General features: G+C 49.2%; 1 pseudogene; it reads left to right on the forward strand.

Annotated features, from left to right (window-relative positions):
- Positions 1-1,836: 1,836 nt before the first annotated feature.
- On the forward strand, positions 1,837-1,964 carry LOC136613389 (U2 spliceosomal RNA; annotated as a pseudogene).
- The last annotated feature ends 9,604 nt before the right edge of the window (positions 1,965-11,568 follow it).

Raw genomic sequence — 11,568 nt, forward strand, 5'->3', positions numbered from 1 at the left:
CCGCGTAAATCCGCGGCAAAAATCCGCTGCGTTGCCCCATGCTATTAGGTTCTATTGAACCTAATAGCACAATGCACACGATGCGTAATTCCACCGCGGAATTACGCACCGTGAAATCTCCCGTTGTCACCCGCAGCATGTTCTATTTGCTGCGGGTGTACGCGCTGACGGCTTCCATTGCAGTCAATGGAAGCCGTCCGTTCACGCTATCTCCCGCTGCAACCAGCGGAAGATAGCGTGAAAAAACGCTTCCCCGCCTACCGCCGCGCGTCATATGACGCGGCCGGCCGCGTCATGTGACGCGGTGGGCGTGTCACATGACGCGACGGCGGTGGGCAGGGAAGCGTCTTCACGCGATCTTCCGCTGGTAAGTATGGGGTCTCTGGGGGGCGCCGTGACGGGCTTCACTGCGTAATATTACGCGGCGGAGCCCGTCACGCTCGTGGGAAGGAGGCCTTAGGGGCCTCGTTGCTCTTTCTAATGGGCAAGGATTGGCTTTGTTTAGTGCTTTGAGAAAGGGATGAGAAGAGGTTCAGGTCCTGGTTATCTCTGTTTTGGCCACTAGATGGTGCTGTGGTGCATTGATATTTGAATTGCACTATACTTTAATGGAGCCTGCTGTCGGTCTGAGAGCTCCGGGGAGAGGACCTCCGTTCCCCCGCTGCACGTCAGAAATAGTGAGTACTGCTTTAAACTTTGCCTGGTGTTGATGTGCTGGGAGGATCACAGTATCCTCTCTTTTTTACTTTTCTGCTCTGGTCTGGCTAGTATGCCAAGCAGCCTGCTCGACTCAGGGGGGAGGGGGGGCGAGATGGCCGCTGCCTCACAGGGAGCTAGAGACTAGGTGCAGATCTTCCGGTGTGCCCGCCCGTGCTGATTGTCGGCTCTGGGGAGCAGGAGGGGGAAAACCACCAGCGTGGGGATTAGTCCAGCGGGGGATCACCCTGATGAGTGTATGTGCCGCCGAGTTGCAGGTTGGTGGCCACGGCGGTATATTCAGAGGGAGGGAGCCACGGCTGTGTATTTGCAAGGCGCTGCGGTGAGAGCGCGGGCACTGAGGGTGACAGAGCCTCCCCTCCAAGTCGGCAGGGGTTACCTTGTGCCGTAGTCCTCTGCTTGGGGCTCCGTGAGCGGTCCTCGCCGGGTGTTTCTGAGCGCGGTACTTGTCGGGTTAGGCCGCGGGCGCGGGCCGCTGTGCAGGGCCGCGGCTCTTCGGCTTCTTTTTGGCGGCTGGAGATCACCAGGTGAGCCTTGTCCGGGCCGGTTGTGGGTTCTGGTGGGTCCCCAGGTGCTGTGCTCTTGTCTGCCTCTGTTTGGGTCACTGATTTGACGCTGAAAAGGGAGATTCTGTGGAGGAGCAAAACAGCGTGCGACCTCTCTCCTTGCTTGCTAAGCCACGCCCCGGGCCATAGTGTTTTTACGTCCTCCCGAAGTGGGCTTTATTCTCTGAGGAAGTAAAAACATGTGTCCTGCAGAGAATAAAGCCCCTCGGGCTCTGGACGTGACAGCTCCATGCTGTCGGTGTCCGCAGCATGGAGCTGTCATCCCGGGCTGTTCGGACCCCCCCACCCCCGGCATTGCGATCGGCGCTATGCAATGGATATGGATGCATTAGACACCTGCAGGTAGTAAAATACCTGCGGATGTCATTTTTCCCTGCAGGCGCGGGTCCCGCGTGCAGGAAAAAATCCGGACATGCTCCATTCAGGCGCGGGTCTCCCGCGGGGACGGCTCACCCTGGTTGAGAAGGCGTTGGGCGGGGCTATGCAAAGGTCTTCCGGCTCCCTCAGTGCATTGTGGGTGTGCCCGGAGTGCTGGCTGAGCGTGTTGCATCTGATACGTCCCCTATCTGGGGATCATATATTAAATGGATTTTTAGAACAGGGAGCTGGAAAAAGTGCTTGCTCTGTCCACTCCGCACATTGACCTGGTATTGCAGTACCTCCAGTACTGGTGCACCCCCTTTCCTACAGCAGTTTCCAAAAGCAGGAAAAAAAACTGATGAGCAAGAGGTGCAGCGCAGCTGCGGCTGCTAACAACCAAGCACTTAGATTTAGGCCTCATGTCCACGTGATACATGGCGGAAGTATCGCATGATACTTGTGCGACGGCTCGTGCTTTTGCGTGATGTCCTGTAGTTTTTATTTGTACCATTTTGGAGTTTATAAGACTTTATCGCTGTTTATTATAACTTTTTTTGGAGATAGGAATCGGTTACGTGCACACTTCCCATAGACTTGTACAGGGACCCTTGGTGCGCAAATGTGCACAAAAATAGAGCATGGTGAGGTTTTGCACGCATGCGAAATGTGTGAGTAAAGAGAATTCTGAAGGCATCCATTGAAACAAATATGTTTGTGTGAAGCGGCCCTTACTGTACTTTTGTTAGCACGAATCAAGCACATTTGCAAGCGCAAAAAAACACGCAACCATGCCGCCATTTATTGAAATGGGCAATTAGTGAATTTAGAATAATACATGTTCTGCCCCTGCAGAAATGCACGAGAAAATAAAGGGGACTGCTTTTTTTTTTTAACAAAATGCGCATGCAAAATACACTTATGTGAAGGAACTCGCTGCAATCAGCGGGTTCTACTGACGTGTATTTAGCATGTATATTTTTCATGCATAATATGCTGCGCAAATACATCTGTGTGAATCTGGCCGAAGAGCCCACGGTGGTATGCGTAAAACGCTGCGTCTCTGCGGTGAGAACACAGTCGTGGACATGAGCCCTAAGGCTGGAGCTCTATGGAGTCTTTCGCCATGACATGGGTCATGTGACCAAAGATCGCTGTGCAGCCCTGTGAACTTGCATTCTCAAATATATCAATGGGGTCGCGCAAGTTCCCACAACCTATAGATTGCTTAAACCTCTACGAGGTTGGATTTTTGCAATATATTGGTCGCAGCTACTTGTGAGTTGTATCGCAACTCCATTGTCTTCAGTAAGGCCGGTTGCACACGACCGCTTCACATTCCGAATGCGGGATACCACTGCGGAATCTGGCCGTTAACCCAGACGGTGACCCTGCGTTCCTGCAGAATCTGCAATGCGGATGACCGCGAGAGTGAAGGAAGTAGCAGTAGTATGTATCTTTCAATGCGTGTGATTTGCTGCGGATCCTCCGTGTGGACGACGACTGTGGATTGAACAATAGGAAATCGGTGGTGTGAAGCCGGCCCGAGAGTGTGAGGTCGCAGGGCTATACAGCAATCTTGGTCGCGTAGCACTAGTCTCATTGCATGACTACGACTCCGCCGTTCATGGGAGCTCAGTGCTTGACCATCTCCGTCAGCTCCACAGAAGTGAATGGAGAAGTAGTCACACGTTTAAATAAATCTCATCCATATAATGCGGAAAAACAATCTACAGTTTAAATTGACCTGTGGGGTGGATTTTAAAGCTGCCCCTTCAGCAGCGCTCTGCACTCACACTATAGCAGGTTAGTGTGAGAGCGCAGAGTGCTGCTGAAGGGGCCACGGGATTGTTCCTTTTAGAACAAAAGTTCCTGGCGGGAACAAATCCCAATCATCATCTTCCGCCAAGTCACTAAGATGACTAATCCGATATTTTTGTATCTAAGTGAACTGAATATGGCCGCCACCACAACTTGCCTCCAGCTTTCCTAGTCTTCTGCACAACATCATTACATGTCTACACCACTTTGTTTTCAGGAGCCGAGGCAAGTGGGGTGACGACTACCGAGCGAGGCTCAGTTCGTGTCAGTGGTAGGGAGCTCCATGATGGTCATCAGGTTACCAACATGTTCTGTCACCCAGCTTTCCTAGTTCCTGAATGGCCAGCTTCACAGAGCGCCACTTTTTACAACCCATACCCGTCGCTGAGGTCAAGAAATACCCCAAAAAGCATTAGAGGAGGGGGGAAACCTGGTTTTCTTGCCCCATGTGCCCATCCCAACCAGCCTCTGTAATTACCCCCGCCGTCGGACATAAAACGCAGTTTACGTTATTTTAGGGAATGCTAAAATGCTCCTCTCTTCAGTAGCTCCACTCTAGCCACTTCACTGATCTGCTGGATAGAATGTATTGGCTAGTGGTAGGATCTCCCAGCAGCCACTACACTCCAGACGCACCATCCAATCAGTGAGCGGGGAGCAGGGCTAGTGAGCGGCAGCTCTGGGGAGGACGCAGCAGTTCTGAACTCCATGTCTTCTGGGGTGGGTGCGGTGGCCGGGCTTCAGTTCCTGCAGGCAGAGCTGCACATCCAGCAGGTGAGGCCATCATATCTCTAGTGGGCATTAGTGTTTACAGCTGCTTTAACCAGGGCATTGTGGGTAATGGGCGGGGCCATAGTCTCCGCTGGGGCATTGTGGGTAATTGGGGGGGGGGGCTCTCTAGTCTTCGCTGGGACTGGTGGGGTCATAAATGGAGAGGTTTATGTGCACAACAGAAGCAGCTGCACAGCGCAGGCCAAGTCTTCATGCATGGCTGTCGTCGCACAGGAGGCTGGAGGGGCGGGTGTATAACAGCACCTAGCGGAGACGGCGCGGCCCCAACTGCACCGCTCTGCGCCATTTGTGTGCGGCGCGGGGACTTCTTACAGATGCGACACCATTGTACCCATGGGATTGGTTTACTGGGCTAACAGCTGGCCACGGGTTCCCGTAAAAGGGAAGTCCGCGCCAATATCTGCAGTGGCCGAAGGTTCGTGGCCACTGACTGGTGCCCGCTCATTACCTCGTGTGAACATGGCAGCGATGAGCGGACTAACGAGGAAATGCTCATTTGTTGGCTGATGGCGTCCTTTACATGGGCTAAACATGAACGGCTCCTTGTCGTCTCTCTGTGTAAACCACAACCATAGCTGCGGATTTGGACAGCTCCCAGTGTGTGTATATATATATATACATATATATATATACTGGGAGGAAGCTGCAGCAGCGCCGGGCAGCGCTCCTAGGTGATGTGTGTGTATATATATAGGCCTTAGGTTATGGCTGTGATGATAGGATTTCCTCCTGTCAAAGTTGCATCGCACCGCACAAAAATCACGCTTTCATGCGATGCAACAGAGAGGAAGGCTCCATAGGATAACATGGGCCACGAAACCTCACGAGTCGCGGGCATATCGGGATGTCGCAGCCTCCAAAACATGTGAATTGCCCCATTGGAAAGCATAGGCCGAACAAACACGTGATTTGTCGCAGTGTGACTTTGTCGCTCATGTAAACGCGGCCTGAGTATTAGGGGACTCCCTAATATATACGAGCCTCCTAACATTTAGGCCATGTTTGTAGCTTGCTGGACCACGTGGTGCTAATAATCTCCGCTGTCGGTGTCCTGCGGCAGATTTGTACGTATTGCTGCGAACGTGTCGGACGCTCCTCGACTTCACAGCAGGTTTGCTGTTTCTGTGTTCATTGTGTGAAAATCCTGCTTAAGACGTGTTCTGCCTCCGAACGCCAACCGTAAATGCGCCAATATTCAGATGGAACATAAACGGTTGTATTCCCACGTTTGAGCGTTTCACTATTACCCGACTCCAGTTTACCATATGGTGCAGCCAACATGTCTGTTCATCATATGGCAGAAGGACGGCGTAATACTTAATTTCTCCTGCGGGGGCGTTGCAGGGGAATTGAACACTTCGGCCTCTTTCACGCGGCAGAGCAAATATTGCACGTATATGAACCGCGGCTCGTTCTATCTTTGGGCGGGGCCTTGCATCACCCATTGTTTTAATGGGGCTGGCGGCAGCATCGCACCGCGTGCTAGGAGCGGACAGCCGCAGCAGGAGGGAGGGGAGGCAGTTTTATTACAAAAATGACTCACATCCACAGAAAAATCGTACGTTAGCGAGCGCGAAAACGGGCCGCGATTCACGGCCTGGTATCGCACTCACTGTGTGACATTAGCCTTACTGCCAGATCTTCCTTGGATTACAGCGGATCGCTGGGGGTTCAGCTAACCTAATGCCAACACAATGGATCTCCCAGCTTTCCTAGAACCCTCTAGAGCAGTGCTCCCCACCTCCGCCCCTCAGCGCCCCCAACAGGTCATGTACAGGATCTCGTATAGTAAGAACACCTGTGGCAATGTCTGAGGTACCGATGATAATTACATCACCTGTACAACACTGAGGAAGTCCTGAAAACATGACCTGTGGGGTCCCGAGGACTGGAGGTGGGAGTCACTGCCCTACAGTGATATGACAAAAGGAGGCTGACTGGCCATTCAGGGACTAGGAAAGCTGGGTGACAGAACTGTTGGTAACCTGATGACCATCATGGAGCCCCCTACCGCTGACACGAACAGAGCCTCGCTCGGTAGTCGTCACACCACTTGCCTCGGCTCCTGAAAACAAAGTGGTGTAGACATGTAATGATGTTGTGCAGAAGACTAGGAAAGCTGGAGGCAAGTTGTGGTGGTGGCCATATTCAGTTCACTAAGATACAAAAATATCGTGAGTTCAGAACTGCTGCGTCCTCCCCAGAGCTGCCGCTCACTAGCCCCGCCCCCGCTCACTGATTGGATGGTGCGTCTGGAGTGTATTGGCTGCTGGGAGATCCTACCACCAGCCAATACATTCTAGCCAGCAGATCAGTGAAGTGGCTAGAGTGGAGCTACTGAAGAGAGGAGCCGCTCCAATCTAGTCTTGTGGAGCTAGTGAGCGCTATATTACCTTCAGAGGGGAAGGATGGGTGGGGGGCCGCTGGATCCTGATGGGTGTGGGGCCGCTGGATCCTGATGGGTGTGGGGCCGCTGGATCCTGATGGGTGGGGCGCTGTTGGATCCTGATGGGTGGGGGGGCTGGTGGATCCTGATGGGTGGGAGGGGGGGGGGGTTGTTGGATCCTGACAGTCATCAAAGGGATGACAACCAGCTAGAACTAGGAGTAATAGATGCAATATAGACCATCCACCATAACACTGATACATATGGTTGGTGAGGAGACAAACTGTTATAGGCGTGCCGCGTGCGTGCGCCAGGCACATCTGCCGGGCCGAAGAAAGAAGATCGGGCCGCAAAGAAGAGAAGATCTGCCCGGTCCGCTACGGGTAAGTTATTCTTATTTTAGGTCTCCCGCGGATCCGGACGGCTTCCATAGGCTTCAATAGAAGCCTGCGGGAGACCCGCACCTAAATGGAGCATGTCCATTTTTTTTTTTCATGCTCCACATTTTTCTTAATTCACTTTTATTGACCATCCGCGGGTATTTATCTACCCACGGGTGGTCATTGCATCCCTATGGGGTGCGGATCCGCGTGCGGGTGATCCGCTGCGGATTTTAATTCTTCTTTGCCCCGTGGACATGAGGCCTAAAGGCTCTGCATATCCAAGTGATTCTGATATTGTTTTTTTGCCACATGTTGTACTTCATTTAGGTGGTGAAAATAGTCTGATAAAATTAGTGTATATTTATTAAAAGCGTCAAAATTGAGAAAAAATTTATAAAAATGTAATTTATTTTCAGCCACAATATCTCAAATATGTGCAAACATACTGTACAAATCTTTGATAAGATATATATTTCCATCTGTTTACTTTATTCTGGACGCACATTAGAAAAACTTCAGTTTTTTTTTAACAATTTAGGAGACGTACAAATTTTACATTGATTTTTAACATTTTGAGGAACACTTTTTTTTCCTGCACCAAGCCAAGATTGCAAAGTCTCATGGGTGTCCAAATGATAGATCCCCCCACAAATGACCCCATTTTATAAACTACACCCCTTAGTGTATTCACTGAGGGGGTCAGGAGGATTTTTACCCCACAGGTTTTGTCAAGAATTAATGCAATTTGGAGGGGAAGAAATTAAATTTCATATTTTTGCAAATATGTCATTTTAATTTTAATGATGGGCTTTTTTTTCTATATTGCACATGAAGATGAGGATTGGCACCCCAAAATGGAGACCCCCCCCGTATGTCCCGTGTTCAGAGATATACCCATTGTGGCCCTAATCTTGTGTCCGTATGCACAATGGGGCCCAAACCGAAAGGAGCAGCCGGTGGCTTTGTGAACAGTTATTTTGCATGAAAGTGTTTTAGGTCCCATTGCTTACTTGTGGAGCCCTTGAGCACTTTGGAGAACCCCCACAAATGACCCTGTTTAAAAAACTAGACCCCTTAACGAATTCCTCTAGGGCTGTGCTGCGTATTTTGACCCACAGTATTTGAATGAATCTGAGCAAAGCAGAAGGAAAAAAGTTAAAGTTGTACTACCTCTAGCTTGGATACAAAATGTGAAACAGACCCTGTTGTATCGCCTCTAGCTTGGATACAAGACGTGATATTGGTGGGCAAGCTGCCACTTGGGATGCATTATGCATTGACACTTGGGGGTCAGGATAACAGCATGCTGACAATAGAGGGCAATGTATAGCTTTATGTCTTTGGTGATGTTAAATTCATTCTCTGTGGCTGATTTTACACAAGTGAGCACTATATCAGCCCGAGAAACTCAAACCTATATCTCGCATGGCAAATATGCGAGTGTGTCTGCCAGTGCAGTGCGCCTTGTAAGAACAATGCATTGCGATGTGTGTATGTGTGTAAAATATATACACATACATACACACATACATATACAAACACACACACACCGCTGTAGGAGCAACTGTAAGAAACAAAATAAATGGTGGGAATATGGCGGCCGCCTGATCTTTCACGCACATAGTATTCATAGGGGAGGTCCTATATTTTCTCGGTCAAGTATTAACGGGAGAGAATACTGCTGGTGAAAACGAAACCACAGAAAGCTTAGGCTTAGTTTTGTCCCAATATACGGCCGTGACAATCACCAGCGATGCTTTTTTTTTTTTAGAGGATTAAATCGCATCGCTGCCGCGCACATTAAAAACCACATGTTTTTGTTTAACGCGCAAGTCGGTAGGACTTTCCAATGTTAACATTGCAGCGCATATTTGTCGCCTTGTGATGCGATAAAACGCAGCCTCCATAGGATTACATGGGAGATTTTAAAAAACGCACTGCGCAGAAGGACACAGCAGGCTGCGATTTTCTCTCTCAACATCACATCAGTGAAAACCTTGCTGAAGGGAAGGGAACCGTCGGGAATCATTGGCTGCGAAATCTGCTGTTTTTTTTTTCAATAACCAACGCATCGGTTAAAAATGGCGCGATTTTACCCGCCGGTTTGAAACCACCCTAGAGAAAAATAGGGCAAAAAGATGGAGAACTGGGAGGTGACCCGCTAATCTCTATGGTGCTGTAAGTTTGGGTAAATCCAATAGGTGGTGCAACACGTTTCTGTAAAACCAACAGAGGGCGCTGCAATGTTACTGTAGAAACCAATGGACAGCATGGCAGGTAGCTATACATAAACTATACAAAATCTGATTGGTTGCTGCTGCCGCCGCCATTTTTTTAAAAGGTACGCTCAGTTCTTTCCTAGAGAACAAGAAGGTAGGTACTTACAATTCAGGTAGGTAGGTTCAGTTTGGGCCTGGGAGAGACTCCAGTGGAGACTGACGGAAAAATGGCTGCTTACAACCTGTGGTCCTTGTTTCGGGTGCGTGTGTCACCATCGATCTAATGTATCTTACTGCATAGATATATATCTAGCTATAAAAATAGATAGTTATATATCAATATAGATATTTCTAAAAATATCTAGCTTTACGTATAAATTTAAACTTCTATAGTTATGGTTTTGTAAGGCTGAAAACAGACATACAGAATTTGTATTATTATCAGCATTATTCTTATAATTGCCATTGATGTTATTCCAGGGTCAGGTAATACACTGCATGAGGCTTTGACCAATTTTTACTATTTTAGGTAAAAAGCTGCATTGACTGCACTTCTGCATTTAGTGCGATATGGTAGGACTGCAAGCAAAGCCTGAGACAAGATCTTGGTGCGCCCCATGACAATACATATCAGGTAGGTATCCTGCCCTAGAGGTATGAAGGCACCATACAGCAGCACTCATCTGTAATCCAACCTGCAGGGACATTGTGTGCTGCTGTAATGCACCAAAGTTACTGTAAGATTCTATTGCTTTACTGGTTTTTGCTTTTTTTGGTGTTTTTTATCTTTCATCCCAGTGCTACAAAGACCGAGGACAGAAAGCTCTGGCACTGAAATACTGTGATGAGGCTTCAGCCATGCCACCTGTTACTAAAGAGGTGAGGACTGTCAGTAGTAACGTGGTAACACAATTCAACTGTTATTTCAGCCATTGATTTACTGACCTACTCCACTGCTTACTGTATTGATTCTCTAGAATAGAGCCTCCATAGCCGCCTGTTCCCCATCTTCTATACTAGAAGCTAGAAGTGGTACAACGCAGTACTAGAGTCCCCTTGCCTGTCCTTATCTTATCTTTTATCCAAGCTACAAGGCGTACAACAGGGTACTAGAGCCTCCATTCCCATCTGTATAACCTCTTGTATCCAAGCTAGAAGTGGTACAACAGGATACCAGAGCCTCCTTGCCCACGTTTCATGTTTTGTCACCAGCTGCTTCCTTTGGGTAAGTGAGAATAGTGAGAATTTTGGCCCATGTGAAAGGGGAATTACTGTATGCTAAACTGTTCACTTCATTTTCATTACCTTCTATGACATTTATGGAAATGACACGGCACAGATTATTGTTAGGGGTTCCATCACACTCCCCTTCTGTAGCCGCACCGCCTCCACGCTCCCCTCATGTAAGCCCACTTTCCTAGTGTAACCGTATTGTCACCACACCCCCCTTATGTAACCATACCGTCTTCACACTCCCCGCATGTAACCATACCACGGTTCGAAAAGTGTCATAATAGAGCCTTAAAGGGGTTTTGTCATTAAAAACAAAAAAATATACTGTATACTTACCTATTGCTCCCCAGGGAGCCTGCTTACCTCTTCTTCTTATCCCAAATCTTCTCCTGGAGCCACTTGTCACTTCGGTCACGTGACCTCCAGCAACCCGATTTTCCTCCATCCGGTCAAAAAGTGTACATTGCGCTACCTTCTGCTTCCTTCACTAGTGACGTATGCGTACATTGCCTTGTCAGGAAGCGCGGAATGAAAGCAGCCGTGCGAGACAATGGCGCGACTGCGCACGTGCGAACCCGGCACACGACTGCGCATGCAGCTATCCTGGAGATAGCTATAGTCTATGGAATATACACGGGCTTTAGCCTTGGCAGTCGTCGTCTTTAAAATCTATGTATAGCTACCTCCCATGCTGTCCATTGGTTTCTACAGTAACATTGCAGCGCCCTCTATTGGTTTTACAGAAACGTGCTGCACCTATGCTCCCTTTAATAAATGATCCCCAAATAGGGGACGTATCAGATGCAACACGCTCAGGCAGCACTCCGGGCGCACCCACAATGCTCTGAGGGAGCTGGAAGACCTTTGCATAGCCCCACCCAACGCTTTATCAACCGCGCCCTCCCCCCTCCCCCTCACATCCTCCTCAGTCCTTCCTCTTGCACCGTGCTCACGCATCCTAGGCTTGCAGAGCCTGCAGGACTCGTCACCTCCCTACGCAGGATGGTTAAGCAGACGATGACACTAGAAGCAAGCACTAGTTTGCCTCTGAAGGTGCGTCCGTCGGTCGTTTTGAGAGATCTCTTTTGGTGGAC

Source organism: Eleutherodactylus coqui, chromosome 2 (assembly GCF_035609145.1).
Source record: "Eleutherodactylus coqui strain aEleCoq1 chromosome 2, aEleCoq1.hap1, whole genome shotgun sequence".
Lineage (NCBI taxonomy): Eukaryota > Metazoa > Chordata > Amphibia > Anura > Eleutherodactylidae > Eleutherodactylus > Eleutherodactylus coqui.